Source organism: Giraffa tippelskirchi, chromosome 12 (genome assembly GCF_054371585.1).
Source record: "Giraffa tippelskirchi isolate mGirTip1 chromosome 12, T2T-mGirTip1v1.2.pri, whole genome shotgun sequence".
Taxonomy (NCBI): Eukaryota; Metazoa; Chordata; class Mammalia; order Artiodactyla; family Giraffidae; genus Giraffa; species Giraffa tippelskirchi.
This window is the reverse complement of record NC_137286.1, coordinates 28,778,728-28,805,404: the sequence shown is the minus strand read 5'-3', so window position 1 is coordinate 28,805,404 and position 26,677 is coordinate 28,778,728. Positions and strand designations below refer to the sequence as shown.

At 36.5% G+C, this 26,677-nt stretch overlaps 1 long non-coding RNA gene across 3 annotated transcripts in view; it reads right to left on the bottom strand.

The window, feature by feature from the left end:
- The window catches only part of LOC145528894 (uncharacterized), a 425,445-nt gene that overhangs the window by 158,398 nt on the left and 240,370 nt on the right, over positions 1 to 26,677 (bottom strand). For 2 of the 3 annotated variants that reach the window (XR_014070773.1, XR_014070771.1), the window contains exons 5-6: positions 24,826 to 25,053; positions 18,303 to 18,415 (exon numbers count right to left, since the gene is read on the bottom strand). This is a non-coding gene — a long non-coding RNA (uncharacterized LOC145528894). Of the gene's footprint in view, positions 1 to 17,205; positions 18,416 to 24,825; positions 25,054 to 26,677 lie in introns of those variants that run through there. The other variant, XR_014070772.1, reaches the window with a different exon arrangement.

The following is a 26,677-nucleotide window of genomic DNA, read 5'->3' as shown; positions in this document are numbered from 1 at the left end:
GATGTGAAGAACTGACACATTTGAAAAGACTCGGATGCAGGGAAAGATTGAAGGCAGGAGAAGAAGGGGAAGACAGAGGATGAGATGGTTGGATGGCATCACTGACTCAATGGACATGAGTTTGAGTAAACTCCGGGATTTGGTGATGGACAGGGAGGCCTTGCGTGCTGCAGTCCATGGAGTCGCAGAGTCCAACACGATTGAACGACTGAACTGCAACTGAACTGAACAGTGCTACAATTTGCTGGGACTATCTTTTTTGTTTTTAATTTTTAAAAGTGTTTTATTTATTTGTTTAGTTTGGCTCTGCTGGGTCTTCACTGCTGCACGGGCTTTCTCCAGTTGTGGGAGCAGGGCCCACTCTTTGTTTCTGTTTGTGGGCTTCTTATTGTAGTGGCTTCTCTTTTGCAGAGCACATCTCTAGGGTGCACAGACTTCAGTAGTTGTGGCAGGAGGGCACAGTAGTTGTGGCTGCTGGGCTCTGAAGCAAAGGCTCAGTAGTTGTGGCACACAAACTTAGTTGCCCTGTGGCATGTGGGATCTTCCCAAACCAGGGATAAAATCCGTATCTCCTGCATTGGCCAGTAACTGTTTACCACTGAGCCACCAGGGAAGCTCCCTGGAGTACTTGATGAAACATTTTGCTTGTTTGTTTTGCTGTGTTTTTGCTCTTTTAGAAAAAAGACACTGTGGTGTAGACAAATTTTATAAAAAAAATTTTAATGGAAAGAAAGATTGTGAGCTTATGGAAAAGAAATTTTGGTTGGTAACAATAGCTGAGCCAAAAGTCAACCATGAGAATGAGATACACATGCCCTGGAAGTTAAGTAGCTGTTGTTTGATAGAATAGAAACTGATTGTGAATCATCAGACAAAGAAAAGTCTTGTCTTGGTAGGTGGTTTTGAATTTTTCCAAAACTTGTAGCAAATATTTAGAAGTTCATATTTGGAACAAAAAGAAGTTGAAAGCCCCTGTAGTTTTTTAAGAGAGGGAATGATGTTATCCAAACAACATTTATGTAAGATTATTCCAGCAGCTGTGTTGGACTTCTTTAGTTGCCTTTCAGTTTATTGCCTGATTGCAAGTAGCATTTCAAAATATGGCAGAAGAAACATTTGAGAAGTTCATCTAAAATGTCTCATCTGTTAAAAAAAAAACTATAACATACTGGTAAAGTATATTGTATACATATACAATATAAGACAAACTAATATTAAACTTTTAGATAATGTGATTATAACCCATGTCCCTCAGAATAGAGAAATAACCCAGGTGGTATTTCTGCAGGAGCTCTTACTAAATTACATGTATGATAAATTAATTCTCAATATGCTCCAAACATTGAGATGCTGCCTGATACAGATGTTTTCTCCAATTTCAAATGGAATTACTTTCCATGTATACCTTTGGAGGGAAATACTATAGGAGTAGCTTTTGCTGTATATGAGTCCTCCATATGCTCTTGGAAAAGATTATCCTGAGTCTGGATTCAGTTCAGTCAGTTCAGTCGCTCAATTGTGTCTGACTCTTTGCGACTCCATGAACCGCAGCACGCCAGGCCTCCCTGTCCATCACTAACTCCCTAAGTCCACCCAAACCCATGTCCATTGAGTCGGTGATGCCATCCAGCCATCTCATCCTCTGTAGTCCCCTTCTCCTCCTGCCCTCAATCTTTCCCAGCATCAGGGTCTTTTCCAATGAGTCAGCTCTTCGCATCAGGTGGCCAAAGTATTGGAGTTTCAGCTTCAACATCAGTCCTTCCAATGAACACCCAGGACTGATCTCCTTTAGGATGGACTGGTTGGATCTCCTTGCAGTCCTAGGGACTCTCAAGAGTCTTCTCCAACACCACAGTTCAAAAGCATCAATTCTTTGACGCTCAGCTTTCTTTATAGTCCAACTCTCACATCCATACTTGACCACTGGAGTCTGGATAGAAATGCAATTTATTGTGGCCTGTTTGATTAAAAGTACTCATATCTTTAAAAGTGTTCAGTGCCATTTGTTACAGAGTAAGTTGTGTATTCTCAAAAAATTCAGAAGTTGATGTTCTAACTTTCAGTACCTCAGAATGTGACTGTATTTGGAGATGAGATTTTAAAAGAGGGTTGAAGTTAAAATGAGGTAATTAAGGTGTGCCCTAAACCAATATGACTGATGTCTTTATAAGAAGAAGAAATTTGTACACAGACACTTACAGGGAGAAGACAATCTGAAGACATAGGGAGGATATGAACATCTATTAATAATCCAAGGCAAGAGACCCAGAAGAGATCCTTCTCCTGTGGCCCTCAAAAGGATCAGTTCTGCTGAGACTTTGATATCAGACTTCCGGCCGCCCAAACTGTGAGATAATACTGCTGTTTAAGAAACCCAATTTGTGTTATTTTGTTGTAGTAGTTGGAGAAGGAAATGGCAACCCACTCCAGTATTCTTGCCTGGAGAATCCCAGGGACAGAGGAGCCTGGTGGGCTGCCGTCTGTGGGGTTGCACAGAGTCGGACACGACTGACGTGACTTAGCAGCAGCAGCAGCAGTCCTAGCAAACTAGTACAGTTACATAAGTAATTTCAATTCTTAGTTTTCTAAATAAGAAGGAATTCTGGCACATTTGTGTGCAATGAAATCTACTACAATGATATTTGCAATATTGGAAAATGAAATCAACTCATTGTTCAACAATAGAGGAATAGATTTGTAATTTCTGATACAGATATAAAAGCAATTAAAATTATATTTTAAAAGAATGCTTAATGACATAGGAAAGTGACCATGAAAAAAATGTTAAATGAAAAAGCAGTTGGGACTTCCCTAGTGGTCCAGTGGTTAAGACTCTGCACTCCTAATGCAAGAGGGCATGGGTTAGATCCCTGGTCAGAGTACTAGCATCCTGCTTGTCGCACAGTCAATAAAAACGAAATGCAAGAAAGAAAAAGTGGCCAATAACATTATTTACATAAAGATCTCGTTTAGTAAAAATAATATGTTTATATTTGCTTAGGCAAAAATAGAAATAATAGAAATAAATCTATCAAAATGTAATATGCTAACTGGCATGGTCTCTTGGTGATATATATTTTCTTATTTTTACTTTTCTGCATTTTCTGCATTTTCTGTGTGCATTTTATCTATTAATACATTGAAAAAACATTTTTGACATTATAAGATGTTCTTTTATTTAAAACTGGAGAATAATTGCTTTATAATGTTGTTAGTTTCTGCCATACAACAATGTGTATCAGCCATAACTATAGCCATATATATATATATATATATATAATCCTAAGATATTCTTATTTAGATAAAATAAACAGAAATGAATGAACTCAACAGACCTAAGTTTTAATTTTAATAATAAAACATATATTTTTACTCTTTGAGGGTATGTTTGTATGTGTGTATGTTTATATAGACATGTATAAAATAACAGCTGCTTCTGTTTTTTTTCAATAGGTTATCTCTGTTGGCTTCAAAGCTTACATGATAGAGAAAATACATCTTTTAGGACACAAGCACCAATTAAGGTGGAAGTAATTACTATTGCTTTGTCTTAAAGTTCAGTGAAACTCTCTTTTGCCACCTACAGTCTTTGACTCCATACAGGTTATTTTTAATTTCAGACTGTACTGTTCAGTTTTGGAATTCTCATTTCTCATAGTTTCTATTTTTCAGCTGACACTCTCCATCCATTCACTTATAACCAAATTTTCCTTTAAATTCTTGAACTGATTAACAATAGCTGCTTCAAAATCATTGTTTACTGATTTTTGTGTTTGATTCACTTTGTACTCTGGTTCTATTGACTGGGCTTCCCTGGTGGCTCAGATGGTAAAGAATCCACCTACAATGCAGGAGATCCAGGTTCAATCTGTAGGTTGGGAAGATTCCTTGGAGAAGAAAATGGCTACCCACTCCAATATTCTTGCCTGAAGAATTCCACAGACAGAGGAGCCTGGCAGGCTACAGTCCATGGGGTTGCACAGTTGGACACAATTGAGCGACTGCTACTGCTAAGTCTGCTAAGTCACTTCAGTCGTGTCCGACTCTGTGCGACCTCATAGACAGCAGCCCACCAGGAGCCCCCGTCCCTGGGATTGTCCAGGCAAGAACACTGGAGTGGGTTGCCATTTCCTTCTCCAATGCATGAAAGGGAAAAGTGAAAGTGAAGTTGCTCAGTCGGACACCTCTTAGCGACCCCCTGGACTGCAGCCCACCAGGCCCCTCCATTTCATGGGATTTTCCAGGCAAGAGTAATGGAGTGGGGTGCCATTGCTTTCTCCATTGAGCGACTAACACTTTTCTATTGACTAGTTTCGTCATTCACTTTTGACCATTTAAAAAATCCTTACTTAAATAAATGAAGATTAAGAGACACCGACCTTTAGCTATAAAATAAGTCTCAGTGAGGCAATTCATGCAGAGGGAATACAGTTAATAATATTGTAAAAACTTGGTATGGTGATGGATGGTAACTGGTGTTATTGAGGTATTCACTTCATTATGTCTAAAAATATTGAATCACTATGTTGGACACCTGAAACTAACATAAAATTGTATGTTAACTATAACTCAATAAAAATATACAGTCACAAATTATCTCTAATAAAACAGGCATTAAAATTTCAAAAAATATCTACTATTGAAAAAATATGTTTCATATTGTGGCTGATACATTGTAGAAACTAGATTCTCTTGTCTTCTACTGAGGAAGGAATTCTAGCAATGTGCATAAATGACTGTACAGAGGAGAAAGGGGGACCAGCAGACCTCTTACTTCTAATTTTGAGGAATATTAGACCCAGAGTTTGTGTTGACATCTAGATGTGGAAATTTAAGGTTTCATCAACATTCTCCTTTTGGAATGGAGGCTTAAGGGTGGTATGTAATAAATGGAATCCTGGCTTAGAGGCCAGCTCAGAGTGTTTCCACTATGTTTGTGGATCCATCCAGTACTCATTTTCTGAGTGTCTGAATGTGTAATTTGAATTGATATACTTGCAGTTGGAGTAATCACCGTATTTGTTCTTTGACCTTTGGGGCAAGTGCTGTAAAAGCAAGAAGTCCAACTGAAAACCTCTGAAACATTCCATGCCCTCCAGTCCTCCCCAACAAGATAGTAAATTAAAAATGATATAATACTCTATGAGAGATAGTGGAGACTAACACAATATTTAAAGACCTAAGGGATGCAGGTGTGGTTGCCCCTATCAGTAACTATTTAGTTAGTCAGGTTGGTCTTATAGCGACTGGAGGGGTGCTGGAGAATGACTGCAGATGATTTCAGATACCGTGCTGGAGTTGGTATCACTGTCAGAACAGACGAACAATGCCTCAGACATATCGTATGTGTTTAAAAATTTAGCAAATGCATCCTTTGCTCTTCTAATTTGCAAAGAAAATCATATACAGTTTGCATTCACATGTTATGGACAAAAATATTAATTTACAGTATTGACTCAGTGCTATATTAATTCACTAACCCACTGTTACCATATTGCCAAAAAATATCTGGACTGCATTGACATTTCACAGAACATCAGGTTGAAAAATTATGTCAATACATCATGCTGACTGGTCCAGACAAACAAGAGATGGCTAATAACAAAGACTTTGGTGAGACACTTATGTTCCAGAGGGTGAGATATAAACACCAAGATTCAGGGACTATGCCAGTGAAGATTTCAGGTAACAGTAGCCAGGAGAAAGCCACAATTCCCCTCCAAAAAGAAAAATTCCTTAATCTTGTCTCCCTTACCAAAAAGTAAAACAGCTACTTTGGTTCTGCAGGCAATAAATTCTCTCTCTCTCTCTCTCTCTCTCTCTCTCTATATATATATATATATATATATATATATATATATAATCCTCTGGTCTATATACTGGATGACACAAGAGGCTGCCAACTTTGAGTGAGGTCTGGAGTACTAAACATCTAACTGTAAGACCTGACATCATTCAGTTTAGTTCAGGTCAGTCACTCAGTTGTGTCTGACTCTTTGCGACCCCATAGATTGCAGCACACAAGGCCTCCCTGTATATCACCTACTCCCAGAGTTTATTCAAACTCATGTCCACTGAGTCAGTGATGCCATCCAACCATCTCATCCTCTGTAGTCCCCTTCGCCTCCCACTTTCAATCTTTCCCAGCATCAGGGTCTTTTCAAATGAGTCAGTTCTTCACATTAGGTGGCCAAAGTATTGGAGTCTCAGCTTCAGCATCACTCCTTCCAATGAATATTCAGGACTGATCTCCTTTAGGATGGACTGGTTGGATCTCCTTTCAGTCCAAGGGACTCTCCAACACCACAGTTCAAAAGTATCAATTCTTCGGCACTCAGCTTTGTTTATAGTCCAACTCTCATATACATACATGACTACTGGAAAAACCATAGCTTTGACTAGATGGACCTTTGTTGGCAAAGTAATGTCTGCTTTTAAATAAGCTGTCTAGGTTGGTCATAACCTTTCTTCCAAGGGGCAAGCATTTTTTAATTTCATGGCTACAGTCACCAACTGCAGTGATTTTGGAGCCCCCCCAAATAAAGTCTCTCACTGTTTCCACTGTTTCCCCATATAGTCTCTGTGAAGTGATGGGAGAAGATGCCATGATCTTAGTTTTATGAATGTCAAGCTTTAAGCCAACTTTTTCACTCTCCTCTTTCACTTTCATCAGGAGGCTCTTTAGTCCTCTTTGCTTTCTGCCGTAATGGTGGTGTCATCTGCATATCTGAGGTTATTGATATTTCTCCCGGCAATCTTGATTTCAGTTTGTGCTTCATCTAGCCCAGCATTTCTCATGACGTACTCTGCGTATAAGTTAAATAAACAGGGTGACCATATACAGCCTCACATACTTCTTTCCCGATTTGGAACCAGTCTGTTGTTTCATGTCCAGTTCTAAGTGTTGCTTCTTGACATGCATACAGATTTCTCAAGAGGCAGGTCAGGTGGTATGGTATTCCCATCTCTTGAAGAATTTTCCACAGTTTGCTGTGATCCACACAGTCAAAGGCTTTGGCATAGTCAGTAAAGCAGAAGTAGATGTTTTCTAGAACCCTCTTTTTCGATGATCCAATGATGTTGGCAATTTGATCTCTTGTTCCTCTGCCTTTTCTAAATCCAGATTGAACATCTGGAAGTTCATGGTTCATGTTCTGTTGAAGCCTGGCTTGGAAAATTTTGAGCATTACTTTCTAGCATGTGAGATGAGTACAATTGTGCGGTAGTTTGAACATTCTTTGGCATTGCCTTTTTTAGGGATTGGAATGAAAACGGACCTTTTCCAGTCCTGTGGCCACTGCTGAGTTTTCCCAATTTGCTGGCATATTGAGTGCAGCACTTTCACAGCATCATCTTTTAGGATGTGAAATAGCTCAATTGGAATTCCATCACCTCCACTAGCTTTGCTCATAGTGATGCTTCCTAAGGCCCACTTCACTTTGCATTCCAGGAAGTCTGGCTCTAGGTGAGTGTAATGTAAGACCTGAGATCATTAAAAATGTAAGGCCTGAGATCATTAAAAACACCTAAAAGAGAACATAGGCAGAACACTCATATAAATTGTAGCAATATTTTTCTTAAATTAGTATCCTAACATAAAATAAATAAAAGCAAAAATAAACAAATGGAGACTAATTAATCCTAAAACCTGTTGCACAGCTAAGGAAACCATCAATAAGATAAAAAGATGACCTACTAAATGGGAGAAAATATTTGCAAATGATATGGCCCATAAGGTGTTAATATCCAAAATATAAAAACAGCTCATATAATTCAATATCAAAAAATAACCAAACAACACTGATTAAAAATGGGAAGAAGACCTGAATAGACATTTTTTTCCAAAGAAGGCATGCAAATGGCCAATGGGCACATGAAAAGATGCTCAACATCATTATTATCAGGAAAAATGCAAATTAAAACCATAATGAGATAGCACCTTGCACCTGTGAGAGAGGCTATCTTTAAAAAGAACACAAAAAAATGTGAGCAAGGATATGTAGAAAAGGGAACCCTTCTACACTGTTGGTGGGAATGGAAATTGGTGTAGCCACTATGGAAAGCAGTATGAAGCCTTCTTAAAAACTAAGAATAGAACTATCATGTGATCCAGCAATTTCACTTCTGGGTATATATCTGGAAAAAATGAAAACACTAATTTAAAAAGATATTCTCTCCCTAGTGTTCATAGCAACACTATTTACAATAGGCAAGACATGGAAGCAATCCAAATGTCCATCAACAGATGATTGGATTAAGAAAATGTGGTATATATAAAAAATGAAATACCACTCAGCCATGGCAAAGAATGAAATTTTGCCATTTGCAACAACATGGACAGACTTGAGAGTATTATGTTAAGTAAAATAAGTCAGACAGAAAAGACAAATACTATAATGATATCACTTATATGTAGAATCTAAAATATAAAACTACTAATGAAACAGAAACAAAAATGAAACTGACTCACAGATGTTGAGAACAACTTAATGAGTAAAAGTGGAGAACCAACATAGGGGCCACAGAATAAAGTTCAGCAAACAGATATTCCCCCATTGTAGGGGATGCCTTTAGCATTTCCCTTACTTCCTGTGACCTCAGCAATGTGTAGAAACCTGTTCTATCAAATATTTGGTTGTTCTGTACCAAGAAGATTCTTTGGACTATTTTGGGTCATAATGCAGTACATCGAATTGAAATGTGCGTTTGTATTTTTCATTATTTAATTTTTTAAAACAGAACACAAATGCTTTATTAAATCAGGATGCGACCAGATGTCCCAACTTGTATCCCAGTTTTATATTATTTCATTGATTTTTTGCCATTTTTCATTATTAAGTTATTCTTTTTTTTTAAATATATTTATTTATTTTAGTTGGGGTAATTACTTTACAATATTGTAGTGGTTTTTGCCATACATTGACATTAAGTTATTCTTGACAAAAATATTATATTAGTTTCAGGTGTATAACATAGTGATTTGATATTTTTATCATTATCAAATAATCACCACAGTAAATCCAGTTACCATCTGTCACCACACAAAATTGCAACAATATTACTGACTTTATTTCCTATACTGTACATAGTATCCTTGTGACATTTATCTTATGAATGGAAGTGTGTACCTCAATCTCCTTTGCCTATTTTCTCCCTTCCCCTGAACCCCTCCTCTCTGGCAACCACCAATTATTTCTATCTATGAGGCTCTTTCTGTTTTGTTGAAATGTGCACTTTAACTTTTTTCCTTTGAAATGTTCAATTTTCATAAGCTCTTTCCCATACTCTACTTACGCTCACCAAAGTATGAGAATCAACGGCACAGGCTAGGCATGAAAATAAACGGCATGTTTCAGCAGTGATGAATGCTCTAGTCTCATTGAACTTAAGACTGTGTACGAGGACATATGAAACTAAAACTGTTGATATATTCAGAGGCTTGAAGGACTTTAAATGCAATTCTCAGGAATCTGGAATTTTTCTGGCTATAGAAAGCTAATAGAAGTGTTTTAAACAGACTAATTATACTTAAAAATCTGCCTACTACAAAGACATATCAGCATTGTTAAAGAAGGGTTAAGAAGAGAGACCAGAGATAGAGAATTTAATTAAAACATTGTTTCTTAGCTCCGGATGCACATTGGAATTACCTTGGGAACCTTAAAAATACTGTTGTGTGGGCACAGCACTGAATCAACAATTCAATTCTGCCACAAGTGTTGTGAACCACTGAGCTCAAAGGCTTTAGTCCATGTGAAATTTGAAGAGGAGATGGCAGGGAGACTCAAGAGGAGAGGCAAACTGAGAAAGCATGGATGGGATTTTGTGCCTAATTACACATGAGAGGTGTAGAAGTCAATGGTCATACATGCATGATTTCAAGGTTATACTCAGACACTATTATTGAGATTTTCTTGTGCTTGGCCTATGTTCAACATTTCATTTGTCATGATTTGATTATCTTGAGGAGAATTTTGTAATTTTCTCCTTCTCTCTGTCTCGCTCTCTCTTTATGTATGTATGTGTATAATACACACACACACACACACACACACACATATATATATATATAATGAGTTATTCAAGCTCAAGTCACCTGAGATCTTCACCAAATCTTCTAACAAATTCTCAATACGATTATATTTACATTCACTGTCTCAACCACCATAATTTTTTTATGAACGTACATAACCAGGTGCATATGTACTTTTTTAAAAGAACATTTTTAAGCTTACAGAAAAGCTACTCCTGAAGTATAGAGAGCTTCAGATACCCCATAATTCCAGCTCAAGATCTACACCTAGTTTCCTCTTAACTTTGTGCACTGTGTTGTTAACACTGATGAAACAGGAGACAGGATCAAGATGGCAGGGTGGGAAGATTATGAGCTTACTTCCTCATGTGAGCACTCTAGATCCTGAAAGATGATGCTGTGAAAGTGCTGCACTCAATATGCCAGCAAATTGGGAAAACTCAGCAGTGGCCACCGGACTGGAAAAGGTCCGTTTTCATTCCAATCCCAAAGAAAGGTAATGCTAAAGAATGTCCAAACTACCGCACAATTGCACTCATCTCACACGCGAGTAAAGTAATGCTCAAAATTCTCCAAGCCAGGCTTCAGCAATATGTAAACTGTGAAGTTCCAGATGTTTAAGCTGGTTTTAGAAAAGGCAGAGGAACCAGAGATTAAATTGCCAACATCTGCTGGATCGTTGAAAAAGCAAGAGAGTTCCAGAAAAACATCTATTTCTGCTTTATTGACTATGTCAAAGCCTTTGACTGTGTGGATCACAATAAACTGTGGAAAATTCTGAAAGAGATGGGAATACAAGACCACCTGACCTGTCTCTTGAGAAACTTGTATGCAGGTCAGGAAGCAACAGTTAGAACTGGACATGCAACAACAGACTGGTTCCAAATAGGAAAAGGAGTACGTCAAGGCTGTATATTGTCACCCTGCCTATTTAACTTATATGCAGAGTACATCATGAGAAATGCTGGGCTAGATGAAGCACAAGCTGGAATCAAGATTGCCAGGAGAAATATCAATAACCTCAGATATGCAGATGACACCACCCTTATGGCAGAAAGTGAAGAGGAACTAAAAAGCCTCCTGATGAAAGTGAAAGAGGAGAGTGAAAAAGTTGGCTTAAAGCTCAATGTTCAGAAAACTAAGATCATGGCATCTGGTCCCATCACTTCATGGGAAATAGAAGGGAAAATAGTGAAAACAGTGTCATACTTTATTTTTTGGGGCTCCAAAGCCACTGCAGATGGTGATTGCAGCCATGAAATTAAAAGAACCGTACTCCTTAGAAGGAAAGTTATGACCAAACTAGACAGCATATTAAAAAGCAGAGACATTACTTTGCCAACAAAGTTCCGTCTAGTCAAGGCTATGGTTTTTCCAGTAGTCATGTATGGATGTGGGAGTTGAACTGTGAAGAAAGCTGAGTGCCGAAGAATTGATGCTTTTGAACTGTGGTGTTGGAGAAGACTCTTGAGAGTCCCTTGGACTGCAAGGAGATTCAACCAGTCCATCCTAAAGGAGATCAGTCCTGGGTGTTCATTGGAAGGACTGATGTTGAAGCTGAAACTCCAATACTTTGTCCACCTCATGCAAAGAGTTGAGTCATTAGAAAAGACCCTGATGCTGGGAAAGATTGAGGGCAGGAGGAGAAGGGAACAACAGAGGATGAGATGGTTGTATGGCATCACCGACTCGATGGACATGAGTTTGGGTTAACTCCAGGAGTTGGTGATGGACAGGGAGGCCTGGCGTCCTGCGATACATGGGGTTGCAAAGAGTGGAGACAACTTAGCAACTGAACTGAACGGAACTGATAGAGCAACTATCTCTGAGAGCAACCTGAATACTAGCAGAAAAGGTTTTTCAAAACTAAAGATCCAAACAACAAATGGGTAGGAGGATGTGGAGATGAGGTCTGGTCAGAATCCATACCTATGGTCAATTAATCTTCAGCAAAGGAAGCAAGAATACACAATAGAGAAAATATAGTCTCTTCCACAAGTTGTGTTGGGAAAGGTGGACAACCTCTTTTAAATCAATGAAATTAGAAAACTCCCTCATACCATATAGAAATATAAACTCAAATTAGTTTAAAGACCTAAATATAAGACATATACCATAAAACTCCTAGGAGAGAAAATAGGCAAAATATTCTCAGGCACAATCCATAGCAGTATTTTCTTAGTTTAGCTCTCCAGGCAGAAGATAATAACAGCAGAAAAATAAACTAATGGAACCTAATCAAACTTAAAAGCATTTGCACAGCAAAGAAAACCATCAACAAAATGAAAAGACAACCTATGGAATGGGAGACAATTTTTGCAAAGGAGGAAAACAGGGGTTAATTTTCAAAATATACAAACAGTTCATACAACTGAATATTAAAAAAAAGAACAATCAAAAAATGGGCAGAGGATCTAAGTAGATATTTTCTCCAAAGAAGACATAGAGATGGACAATAGGCACATGAAAAGATGTTGAACATCACTATCATTAGAAAAATGGAAATCAAAACTACAGTGAGGTATCATTTCACACCAGTAATAGCTATCATCAAAAAGTCTACAAATAATAAATACTGGAGAGGATATGAAGAAAGAGGAAGCCTCCTACACTGTTCATGGGAATGTAAACTGGGATAACCATTATGGAGAACAGTATGGAGGTTCCTTAAACATCTAAATATAGAGCTACTATATGATCTAGCACTGCTAGGTATATATATATATATATATATATATGTGTGTGTGTGTGTGTGTGTGTGTGTGTGTCTGTGTGTGTGTACGTATATATATGACAAAATAAAAAACTAATTTGAAAAGATACATGCATCCCAATGTTCATAGCAGCATTATTTATAATGGGCAAAATATGAAAGCCATTTGAATGTCCAACAGATGAATGGATAAAGAAGATGTGGTATATATAGACATGAAATGTTACTCAGTCATAAAAATAATGAAATATTGCCATTTGTGGCAATGTGGATGGACCTAGAGAATATCATACTACTAAAAGTCAAAAACAAGTACTATATAACATCACTTATATGTGGAATCTAAAAGCTAATGCAAATGAATCTATACACAAAATAGAAACAAATTCATAGACATAGAAAGCAAACTTACAGTTACCAAAAGGCAATGCAAGGGAGGGAGCATTGTAAATAATGCTGCTAAGAATGCTGGGATGCATGTATATTTTCAAATTAGTGTTTTCTTTTCTTTCATGTATATATATATATACATGAAAGAAAAGAAAACACTAATATATATATATATATATATATATATATATATATATAAAACCCAGCAGTGCTAGGTCATGTTGTAGCTCTATGTTTAGTTTTGTAAGGAACCCCCATGCTATATATATATATATATGTATAATATATATTATAACATATAATTTAACATATACATATAACACATATTCATATATATGTATAACATCACTTTGCTATACATCTGAAGCAAACACAACACTGTAATTCAGCTACACTTCATTAAAAAAGAAAGTGGCCATACTGAACAACAGATTTACTTTTATGTATGTAATACTTTTTTCTTCCAGTTTTACTGAGATATGATTGACATACAGCATGAAATATGTTTAAGGTGTACAGCATGATTCAATTAGATATGTTATGTCATGAAATGATTACCACAATATGTTTTTTTTTACCACAATATGTTTAATGAACATTCATCATCTCATATGGATACAAAATTAAAGAAATAGAAAAAATTTTTTTTTGTGATGAGAATTCTTAGGATTTACTCTTCTAACAAGTTTCATATATAGCATACAGCAGTGTTAATTATACTTATCATGTTGTACATTACATATCTAATACTTATCTATCTTTGTTTCTTTGACTGTCTTTATCTAATTTCTCCTTTCACACCCCCTATATCTGGTAACTATAAATATGATTTCTTTTTCTATGAGTTTGTTTGTTTTTAAAATACAGTTGAGCTACAGCACTATATTATTTTGCAATGGGAAGTTTGTGTCTGTTAATCTCCATCACCTATTTGTTTCCTCCTTGTACTCCCCTCTCCTCTGGCAACCACCTGTTTTTCCTCTGTATCTATTACTCCATTTCTGTTTTGTTACATTGATTCATTTATTTTGTTTTTTGGATTCCACATACAATGAAATCATACAGTATTTGTCTCTGTCTTTGACTTATTTCATCTAGCATAATACCCTCTAGGTCCATCCATGTTGTTGCAAGTAGCAAGATTTCATTCTTTTTTATGCCTAACATTTCATTGTCTATGTATATCACATTTTCTTTATCCATTTATTTGCCAATAGGCACTTGAGTTACTTCCAGATTTTGCCAATTGTAAATAATACTCCTTGCAGAGCGTATGGGTGCATATATCTTTTCTAATTAGTACTATCATTATTTTTTAGATAAATACCCAGAAGTGGAATTTCTGGATTATATGGTAGTTCTGTTTTTAATTTTTTCAGGAATTTCCATATTGTTTCCCACAGTGGCTGCACCAATTTACATTGCCACTAATAGTGCACAAGTGTTCTCTTTTCTCCATAACCTCGCCAACACTTGTTATTTGCTATGTTTTTGGTAATGGTCATCCTTTTAGGTATGAGGTAATATCTAGGTATGATTTTGATTTGTATTTCCATGAGGATTAGTGATGTTGAACATTTTTTTCATGTGCCTTTGGCATGAAACAACAGGTTTTCAATATAGATGAGACAGTCTTCTACCGCAAGAAGATGGCATCAAGGACTTTCATAACTAGAGAGAAGTCAATCCCTGCTTCAAAAATTCAAAGGATAGGCCAACTCACTTGTTAGGGGCTAATGGAGCCAGTGAGATTAAGTTGAAGTCAATGCTTACTTACCATTCCCCAGGTTCTAGGCACTTTAAGAATTATGCTAAGTGTACTATGCCTGCACTCTATAAATGGAACAACAAAGCCTGGATAACAGCATGTCTGTTTACAACATGGTTTACTGAACTTTTTAAGCCTACTGTTGAAGACTGCTGATCATAAGAAAGATTCCTTTCAAAATATTATTGCTCATTGACAATGCTCCTGGTCACTCAAGAGTGTTGATGGAGATATACAACAAAATCAATGCTTTTTATGCCTGCTAACGTAACATTTACACTGCAGCTCGTGGATCAAGGATTAATTTTGACTTGCAAGTCCTACTATTTGAGAAATACATTTTATAAGGCCATAATTGTCACAGACTGATTCCTCTGATGGATCTAGGCAAAGTAAACTGAAGACCTTCTGGAAAGGATTTTTGCATAATATTAAGAACATTCATGGGGGATCTTCCCAGCCCAGGGATTGAACCGACATCCTTATGTCTCCTGCATTGGCAGCCTGGTTCTGTACCACCGTTGCCACCTGGGAAGCCCTGGTTATCTCTGGGAAAGGGGAATTAAATGAGATCATGAAGACATGCATATTTGGATGAATTCTTTAGAAAAAAATTGAGGAAAATAATTTGTGAACTTGTTATACCTTTTAAACAATTTTATTAAAATTGTGTGTGTGTGTATTAAAAAAAAAAAAAAAAAAAAAAAAAAAAAAAAAAAGAACATTCATGATTCATGGGAAGAGGTCAAAATATAAACATTAACAAGAGTTTGGAAGAAGTCGATTCAAACTCTTAAGAATGACTTGGAAGGGTTCAAGCCTTCAGTGGAGGTAACTGTAGATGTGATGGAAATAGCAAGAGAAAGAGAATTAGAACTAAAGTCTGAAGATGTGACTGAATAAACTGCAATCTCATAATAAAACTTGAACAGATGAGGAGTTGCTACTTATGGATGAGGAAAGAAAGTGATTTCTTGAGAGAGAATCTACTTTTGGTGATGATACTAAGATAGTTGGAATGATAGCGAGCAATTTAGAATAGTAAATAAACTAACTTAGTTGATAAAGCAGAGGCAAGGTTTGAGAGATTGACACCAATTTTAAAAGAAGACAAGGGCTCAGGGCCGGGGCAATGGGATGACCCACAGGGATGGGATGGGGAGGGAGGTGGGTGGGGGGTCCAGGAAGGGGAACACATGTAAACCCATGGCTGATTCATGTCAATGTATGGCAAAAACTATTACAATATTGTAAAGTAATTAGCCCCCAACTAAAATAAATAAATTTATAAAAAATAAAAAAAAAAAAGAAAAAGAAAATATTACTTTTGAAAAAAATAAAAAAAAAATAGAAAAAAAAATAAAATAAAAGAAGTTCTGTGAGTAAAATGCTATCAAATGGTACTGAGTGCTACAGAGAAACTGTTCACGAGAGGAAGGGTAAATCAATACAGCACACTTCATTGTCTTCTTAGTTTAAGAATTTGCTGGTGGCAGGGAGGGATAAACTGGGAGATTGGGATTGACATATATACATTACTATATTTAAAATACATAACTAATAAGAACCTACTGTATAGCACACTGTTAGTTTCTTCTGTACAGCAAAGTGTATCAGTTATACAGATACATGTATCCACTTTTTTTCAGATTCTGTTCCCATATAGGTCATTACAGAGTACTCTGTAATGGGAACAGCATCTGAAAAATCTGAAAAAAAAGTGGATACTTTTTTTCTGTATAATTGATTCACTTTGCTGTACAGAAGAAACTAATACAACATTGTAAATCAACTCTACTCCAATAAAAATTAACTTTCAAAAGTAAAATAAATTAGAAAAGAACTTGCCACAGCCACCCGAATGTTTAGCAGCCGCTACCCTACTCACTCAGCAGCTATGAGCATAGAAGCAAGGCCCCTACCAGCACAAAGATTATGACTCCCTGAAGGCTCAGATTATGGTTAGCATTTTTTAGCAATAAAGTAGTGAAGTTGTAAAGAACCTGCCTGCCAATGCAGGAGACATAAGAGATGCAGGTTCGATCCCTGGTTTGGGAAGATCCCCTGGAGAAGGAAATATCAGTCCACTCCAGTATTCTTGCTTGGAGAATCCCATGCACAGAGGAGCCGGGTGAGCTACAGTCCATAGGATTGCAAAGAGTCAGACATGACTAAGATGACTTAGCACATACGTCCATTCCATTTTTAGACATACTGCCATTTGACACTCAATAGACTACAGTACAGTGTGCATATAAGTCTCATAGGCACTAGGAAACCAAAAAAAATCATGTAATTTGCTTTTATCTTGATATTTGCTTTATTGCATTGATCTGGAGTTGAACTAACAGTATCTCTGGAGTATGCTTGTATAGAGATTAATTGATATAACTTACATAAACTTCCAAGCAAGTACCCGTGCTTGTTAATTACTATGCTAATTCTGCTAATGACAAAAACTGTAACAGAGTTTATCAGATAAAACTTGTTATATATGCTTTTAAAAAATTCTCTCTAAACTCAGAGCTGGAAGAAGTCTACAGAAAATTGAATAAAAACATATTAGACCCATATCTGCAAATCCAACAAAATAGCTGCTGCATAGGTATGTGGTTTGTTCATGTTGTGTGCTCCTCACATGGCCCATTTTACCTGCATGTTAAATGAATGCCATTTGAGACCTGATGGAGCTTTTGTATTTAGCTTACTAAAGTAGGAACCTAGCCCAGCTGGCATTCTGGGACTCCTTCCATCTTTGGTTTGACTTGATGATTCAGGGAAGTACTTGCTGTTCTTGCATCAGAAGTAGCAGTGTTAATTCCTTTTTGCCAAATACTTTCACAAGAGCTCAGGCTGAGTTCCCTGGATGATTGCTTATTGCACAGTCACTGAAGCAGCTGGTGGAAAAGTCCATGTTGATCCCTTCGAGGCCTATGCCTTTGGAAAACATTCTGAGATGTTCTGCATTTCAGAGGAGCAAGTAACATGGTACAAAACTACTGAAGAATCTCCACTTAAACTTCATTGGCTTGTAGAAACTCCATGGGTAATCTTTAGCATCCTAAACTTAGGTTGATCATATAATTTTTCATGCAAGGAACATTCATTTGAGAATGAAAAGGGAGCATGGTTCATAATTGAGACAATAGATGTAAATTGTGACTGAGTAAAATGGGTTGTATAGCCCCTCTACTAGAGTCTATAGTCTCTGATCCTGTTATTCTTTTTTTCAGTTCAGTTCCAAACCTGAATAACCTTGTTCCTTTGCCTGCTGTGTACTGAGGAAGAATGTCCCAGGACATCCTGTAACTAATTTTTTTCCCTCCTATAGTATTACTTTTCCTACTGCAAAAAAATAGTGTTAATATTTCTCCTTGGTTTGGGAAGATCAAACTTACCTCACTTCAGTGACAATGATGTGGATGTCTTCCGAAGCCATTCTAGCAATCATTTATTTATCCCACAAGTATTTACTGAGTGTCTGTTTTTGAAGAAGGAGCTGCTGTACCTGCTGAGAAACAAGAACACACATGACTGTTAATCTGCCTGCCTAATGGAGCTTATGTTCTACTGGACAGAAAATACACAATATATACAGAGATACACATTTTACAGAGTGAAAGTTACAAAGAAAAATATAGAACAGGGATGGTACCTGGGTAAAAGGAAACCCTTTAGAAAGACTGAACTCTGAAGGCCTCTGAGACCTCAAAGATAAGGAGCTATACGAAAGTGAAAGTTGCTCAGTCGTGTCCGACTTTGCAACCCCATGTACTATACAGTTCATGAAATTTCCCAGACCAGAATACTGGAGTGGGTAGCCTTTCTCTTCTTTAGGGGATCATCCCAACCCAGGGATTGAACCTATGTCTCCTGCATTGCAGGCAGATTCTTTACCAACTGAGCTATGAGGGAAGACTGTAAGGAGCTACATATATGAATGCAATTACCTAGAAGGAAGAGTATTATAGGAAGGACAAACAGTAATTGTAAACATTTAAGTAGGCATGATCTTAATGTGTTCTACAGAAAGTTTACAAAGTGTAAGTATATGAAATATAAGAAAATAAGAGGGCATCCCTGGTGGTCCAGTGTTTAAGAATCTGCCTTGCAATACAAGGAACATGGTTTTGATCACTGGTTCAGGAAGATTCCACATGCCACCGAGTCACAGCTACTGAGCCCATGCTCTGAAACTACTGAAGCCCGTGTGTTTAGAGCCTGTTCTTCACAAGAGAAGTCACTGCAACGAGAAGCCCGCACACCACAACTAGAGAGTAGCCGCTGCTCGCCACAACTAGAGAAAGCCCACACGCAGCAATGAAGACTCAGCACAGTCAAATTAATTAATTAAAAAAAGAAAGAGGAAATTATGTAAAGTATAAGGAGTGTGTCAATGTGGAGAGAATGAGAGGAAGAGTGCTGAGGGGTTGGATCATTTATGGCTACATAGGCAGGCCATGATACAGAATCTGAAGTTTTCATTCTAATTGCAATGGAAAGCTTGTCAGCAGTTTCAAGGCTATGAGCAGAATAATCTGATGCATATTCTTTAAAAAATCACTCTGGTTATCAGAAGAGACTATATGGTGAGGGATAAGACTTCAAGGAGATCTTGTAAATGACTATTGTAATAATTGCATCCAGTTACAGAAGTTTGAATTAGGGTGGTATTAGTGAAGATGGTAATAAATAATGGCTAAATGTAAGGAGTATTTTGTATGTAATGCTTATAGGAATTCCTACAAGTGGTGAGGAAGGGGAGAAAAGATGATTCCTGTATTTGTGGTTTGGGTGAATGGGGTCCCAGGTAACTAAGATGGAGAATGTGTGTGTGTGTGTGCCCACATGGGTGCATGTGAGAGGGAAGTTCAGGCTCACGATGCTTCTACTTCTCAGTTGAGTTTCACACTATGAATCATTAAGCCAAAAGAAAGGAGGAAACTGGAACACTGATGGCATTTTGGAGTTTGATTCACAGCTCTCAGGACTGAAACTGTTCCTAGCTGATGCATGTGCTTTCAAGATCATCTGCCAACTGATGACCCACTACAGCTTTTCTCATAAACTAATTCATTTCCCTTCTGCATGGAATCTTTAGCACAGACAAACAAAAGTCTTTTGGTTCTCTAAAAATTTTAGGTATGGCTCTGCTGCTGAGCCTCGGCCCATGCCATTGTTGTCAGTCTCTGTCTCTGTCTCTCCATCACTAGTTGGAGAGAGCATGAGGGCAGGCAGGCCTTAGAGTCTTTCACACATCAGTGAAGTTCAGAGGATAGTGCCTTCCTGGCACATAGAAAGCATTCAGTGCTTGTTGAATGACATTTACTTCTCTTCTGGTGAGCTTATAATTTCCTCCCCTTTTCCATTCAATAGTTTTTAATTACTTTATAACCAAGCTAAAACCATTGTTCCCATGATGAATCCCACTTGATTATGACCATGCTTTCACTTGGCGTTTTCATGGTACTTATGCAACACTGGTTAATAAAAGTGTTCAAGTCTTCTTGATGAATGCCCTAATTTTCCAGTATATACTAAAATGCTCTGTGGAGAGGAATCTCATACCTTACACTCATTTTTTTTTTTTTTTTACTATTTCTGTAGACAACTTGATATAGTGTTCTATAATAAAAGCTTAGTAAATTCTGTTGATGGGCTTTTCAGGTGGCACTAGTGGTAAAGAATCTACCTGCCAATGCAGGAGATGCAAGGGACGTGGGTTTGATCCCTGGGTCAGGAAGATTCCCCTGAAGTAGGAAATGGCAACCCACTCCAGTACTCTTGCTTGGAAAATTCCATGGACAGAGGAGCTTGGTGGGCTACAGTCCATGAGGCTGCAAAGAGTTGGACATGACTGAGCATACACACACGCAAATATTGTTGACTAAACCTTGGAAATTTGTTTGGGCCAATCTCCTCCCTGATGCTATAATTTACCCCCAAAGGAATAGCTTCCTGTAAGAAGAATCAATTAGTCAAATAACCATATTTTAAATTTCCAAACAAATAGCTCAACAAAAATGATAATCTATGATTTGGGAATAAAGAAGCAGTTTCAGTATAAGTGCCATATCTATGGTATTGTTATTGGTTATAATGAGATAAATGTATCTGTATACCCTATGTAAATATTTATTATTTCTTGTTATTTTAGTTATACAATTCCCTAGGATATATCACATATACTGATGACACATATTAATTGGGATGTTTATTCTTTTCATGGAGCCTAAATTAATTAAGTAGAGTCATGTGTTTGATATTCAAGGATAAAAGAATTATAAAAAATTAAAAATACTGGATGAGAAAAACTGAGAAAGCACAAATCATTTACTTTGTTCTATATGGGCACAAATACACTATGATCTGCAACACTCTTTTCACACTGATTAACTGATCATTAACTTATCTTAACTCTCTGAAGTTACTTGAACTAAGGGTAGCTACAGATTGCAGTACGTTATAGTATGTATCTGATTACTGGTTTGGACATTTTTGAATGAGAAGGTATAGTATAATGCAGAATAAAGGAAATGAAGGGAACAAAACATAATTTCCACTTAACAAAAATCTAAAGTTTAGATAGATGAGAACTCGAGGTTTGAATTCATTTCCCAGAACAGTGCTTTATTACCAAAATAAACTAGAGACCACCACTTAACTGCAAAGAAAAGTCAACAAAAACATTAAATAGTCATTAATCATCCTAAAAAACAGTACTTTTTCACTGTCTGATTGACACTGTTGGCACAAATTCTGTCCTTAGAAATATGCTTCAGATTTCTATCATAGACCTATATTACTTAATTCAATACCTGAACACTTGAGGGTTTAATATGGGAACAGAAATTGGTAGAAAATTTTTTCAGTTTGTCTCAACAAATTATGCCTGTTTTAGTCTCTCTCTTACATATATTTTCATGGCAAATTTAAGGCCATGATTTTTACTTACTCAAACAGCCACACAATTGAAATTTTATATTTTTTACATGTAATTTCTAATGAATGATATGGGTTTACTTGTACTCTGTCAAAAATGTATAGCAATCATGCCTTTTATAGAATTTTTCTTGTATTTACTTTCTTGCTTACTAATGTTTCATAGGATTCTATACTTTACATACTTAACCCAAAATGAAAAGGAAAATTCTTGGAATTTCACCTTTTTCTCTCCTGAGATACCTAATCTTTTTAATTAATAGGAGTAATGCAACCTCCAAATACAGCATGCTAGACATTATTTACTATTTTATTTATTATTCTTATTAATTTCTTTTCCCATCAGAAGGCACAATACACATTGTCTGTGCAACGATTTATAATTGTAACATATTGACCTGAAGAACTGGTCATCATTGCCATAAGTGCCAAGAATTTGTATATTCTATTAAGATATCATTTGTTGGCAATTTATGTCTTGAAAGCCTCAGTTTGCTTAATTTAATGAATATTTACTGAACACTAAATACACGTTTGTGTGTTATGCTGTGCTTAGTCACTCAGTTGTGTCCAACTCTTTGTGACCCCATGGACTGAAGCCCACCAGCCAGGCTCCTCTGTCCATGGGGATTCTCCAGGCAAGAATACTGGAGTGGGTTGCCATGCCCTCCTCAAATACATGTTTAGTGTTGGTTAAGAATTAAACGAGACATTTATCTTGTCCTCAGGGTCCTACAATTGAGCCAATAAAACATAGATCTCCACATATGTGCTTACCAGCCTTCGAAATCATAAACTTTTGACATAAAATATTAAGATGTGATCTAAAGTCTAAAGAGTATGAAATTCTAATATTGGCTTAGCCACCATTTTTTGTCCATGGAGTAATCATCAGTCTTTTCTATGTGATAAAAATAATATTTGTTCTCAACAACCTTAAAAAGCTAATTAAGATGTATGTGTACTTTTTTTAAATTTATTTTTTCTTGAAGTAACATTAGTTTATAAGCTTCACATGTACAACATTCTATTGCAACTTCTGTACATGCTACATGTACTCACCACTCAAAATTTAATTTTCATCTATCGTCTCTACCCATTTTGCGCTCCCTACCCTTTACCCTCTGGTAACCACTGCTCTGGTCTAATGTGAGTTCTTTTGGTTCTCAGTGTACTGAATATTTAAGGATAGAGTTCAGTATCAAATAACAGGTACTGAGCTCACTGAAAAAAAGATGCTATTGATATACAAGTTATTCATATCATTATATATGCAAGTAATTATTATATGCTTATGTTACTATTTTAATATATACAAGTTAAGTAATATATGCAATAATATGCAAATCACTGCTGTCCACAATAGAAGGGTAAAACACTGTCTAACATTTAGCAGAAATTATTTTTATTGAATTAAGGTAGTAGGGAAAACCTCCCTAAAATGTTGACAAATGCTTTAAGCTTCTAAAACAACAGTAGAAACGGAAATAATTGGACTGTCATAATTTAGGTAAATGAGATATGATGGAAAGGCACAGGGGATATAAAACAGAAAGTGCAACTTTGTCAACCAAATATCTTTGATTATTCTTTTTAACGCATAACATGGGCTTTTATTATATGAACAAAATTGAGTGCAAATTTTGGAGCTATCCAGTAAAGATAAGTGGCTGCCATTGCAACATATGCATTGCATGGCACATGTGTTACTTCCCTCAGTTAACAGTGCTGTGAAGTGCTTACAGTACTTACAACATTTTAAGAGGACGCATTTGAAAGAGACGATCATTTTAACAATTATTTGTTATTGTTATGTCATGTGTCTTTCTCCTTAACTTTATTTCAAATCCCATAGTTGAATTTTTGATGGAAAACAAGAAGCAAGAGGTTCTGTTTGTGGAAAGAGAAAGGAGTGTATATGCGGGGCAGAGTGTGTTTTGCTTGGCAGTTCTTGTGCTACCATTTTGTTTTTGTTTTTAGTGCTTGAGGGCAGCAAATTGGCAGGTGTAAATAAGGCTACAGCTAGCTTCATACTGTATTTACAATCAGTTATTATGGGTTAAAATATCTGTGATGCATAGGGAATTAGCACCCAACTTCTGTTAAGAATGGAAGCCTAATGTGTAATTTCAAACATTCCCTGACCATACTTCTGTCTAATCTTGCATTAATTTCTATCAACTTTATTAAAGTGTATACAAATGAATTGTTAGGAATTGTTCTGTGTCTTATTATGCACTTGCATTAAAGTTTGAAATTTTGAATATAAATTTTTAATGTCATATGTAATTTGCCATAATAACAAAAACTGATAGGTAGGGAATAAATATTTCTCTACAAATGACTTGAGAAAGAGAAAGAAATCGACTTGAGATTCAGAGAGATTCCTCTCTGAAATTTAAATTTAGAAGATTACTTTTTTATGGTATCCATAGTGTATTGTTATAGCTCTGTTAATTTTTGAAAATGACAAATAGCTATTTGCCTATCTACTTTTGATGTAAAACAGAATCATTTTATGATATAGTTTGCACTTTATCAGGATTTGCATGTACCACATGTTAAGTCATGCCCCAGAAACACAGCAACCACTAGCAGATAGAGTCTAAAGTCACATGATTATATGGAACACAAAGGTTATAATGTTTGTGCAGATATTGCTTTTTAATAAGGAATTTCTATTTTCAGGAAAGAAAATTAAGAATAGTTTTATTAAAAAAAATGTAGATTGGGCCACATTTCTACAACACACTGATCTGTATCAACTTTTTTGAAAGCTCCTGGCAACACGAACTTCTCATGTCACTATATTTGCTCTGTGCATGTAGACAAAGAGCCAAGATCATCCTGACTTTGAGGAGGAACAGTGGAAAAAGATGATAAGAGAGGAGTATGAAGCAAATAATAAATAAATAAGTGACTGTTGAATAAAACAATTAGTTTTGCCCCAGGCTTCTGCAATAGCTTATGAATTCTTACCAGCATTAGTTTACAGCTGTAACTTCAGGATATAATAAGAGATTGAATCTTATACAGGCAATGAAACAGATGATCAAATTCACAAGGGATTGTGTCAGGCTTTTTCCAGTACTAAAGAAACATATTAATCCTTGTCACTGTTTTCAGAAACGCTGTGACAGAAATAAACCTGTACTGTAACTTGGCCCTTTTAATGAGCTTCTGGAGTGTGGGCTTTCCACTCAACACCTGAAAAACACAACAAAACACCTTTTATATTAAAGATGTGAGGTTTGCTGCTGGCTAAATTTGTACACAGAAGTCTATAAACCAGTGCTCAGCCAGCTGGGAAGCAAGAAAGCAAATTCAGATTCTGCCATGAACTTCACAGACCAATTATCTACTTGGAATCATGGGAGTTTAACAAACAAATACCAGCCCCTGCTGAGCCTTTTCAGGCCAGCAGCTTATGGGTGATTCAGTTGCATCCGAGGCTTTTAGACTGATCAATTCTTAATCACAAAGCGCAAAAATTATTCTCAGACTCATGTCAGTTTCTTTGGACACGTTTGTTAACAATCTGCTTCAAATCATTTTTTCTAAAAGAAACTGCAGACACTGTTTTTATTGACTCCCCACTTGTAAAATGTTTATAGCTTGTTAATTTATATTTACCCCTTTACTTTTGCCTGCAAATCAACATCACTTAGCACAGTTTGGTTACACTTTGTCCAAAGGAAATTACAGAAGCCTGCTATGGGGCTAAAATGAAGGAAAGCTGCGGAAAATCAATACACTGCTGATTAAACAGATCGTAGCAAATTCACGGCTGTATTCTACAGCATGGGGACGGCCGTGTGATGCCTATCTAGCAGTTAATGTGCTTTCAGTCAGGTGAAGAAAATTTCTAAATAAGGCAAAATCACCCAGAAAAACAAGAACTACCTTACAGAAGAATGTATGCAGTTACTTGAAACCTGCATTTTGTGTAAGGTAGTAGTTCACTTGGGGGAAATAAACAGGGTGCCTGAATTTTACGAAATAAAGCAGTTCAGTTTAGTGTCTTTATTAGGACATTTACCCTTTGTACTATGAAAGGAACTGATGGCATTGCAAGATACCACCTCTTTGCTACCACAGGTCAAGTTTGTTTCTTTCATTTTGTGGATTTCTTTTTAGATTTATCAACATTTTCTTGTGTAATTTCATTCAGCAATAATCAGAAGGACTGAAAGGTAGATTATTTGTAGAGGAGGTCCAAAAATAATAATGATATCCAATGAAATGTTCGAAGTAATTCCGAAAGGATCACATAATTTCCAACTTTAGAGCAGAAGAATGTACATGAAACTATCTAGATATTAAAAAAATGCAGTTTTAACAGATTTTTAAGTAGTGGGAATGGAGAATATGAATACAGCACCGTTATAAAGAAAAGCATTTGTTTGTAAATCAATGACAAAGGCAGCATTTGAGTTACAGGGAACATGTGAGATATCCTGACTAAAGCAAAGGTACTCTGAGTTAAGGCAAAAACTTTCATTTGCATGCTACCCTGTTTGTGGAATTCTGCAAACCAAATACTTAGAGGACTGAAAATACACATCCTATAGACCTGTGTAGAGGTGGTAGCCCCTTTAATCCAACTGGAAGGACTGCCCTGCACTGTACTGCACGTGAATTACGGGAATGAGAAATGAAGTTTGAGTACAATCTTTCTGGACAAGCGTAATTAGAAGACATTTTGTTTCAACCTTTTGTTAAGCTTTGTATTTGACATACACATTTATCTATTTAGATTACTGTGATGCTATACCAAGAATCTTTGTGTGTGTGTGTGTGTGTGTGTGTGTGTTTAACTTGATACACCAGA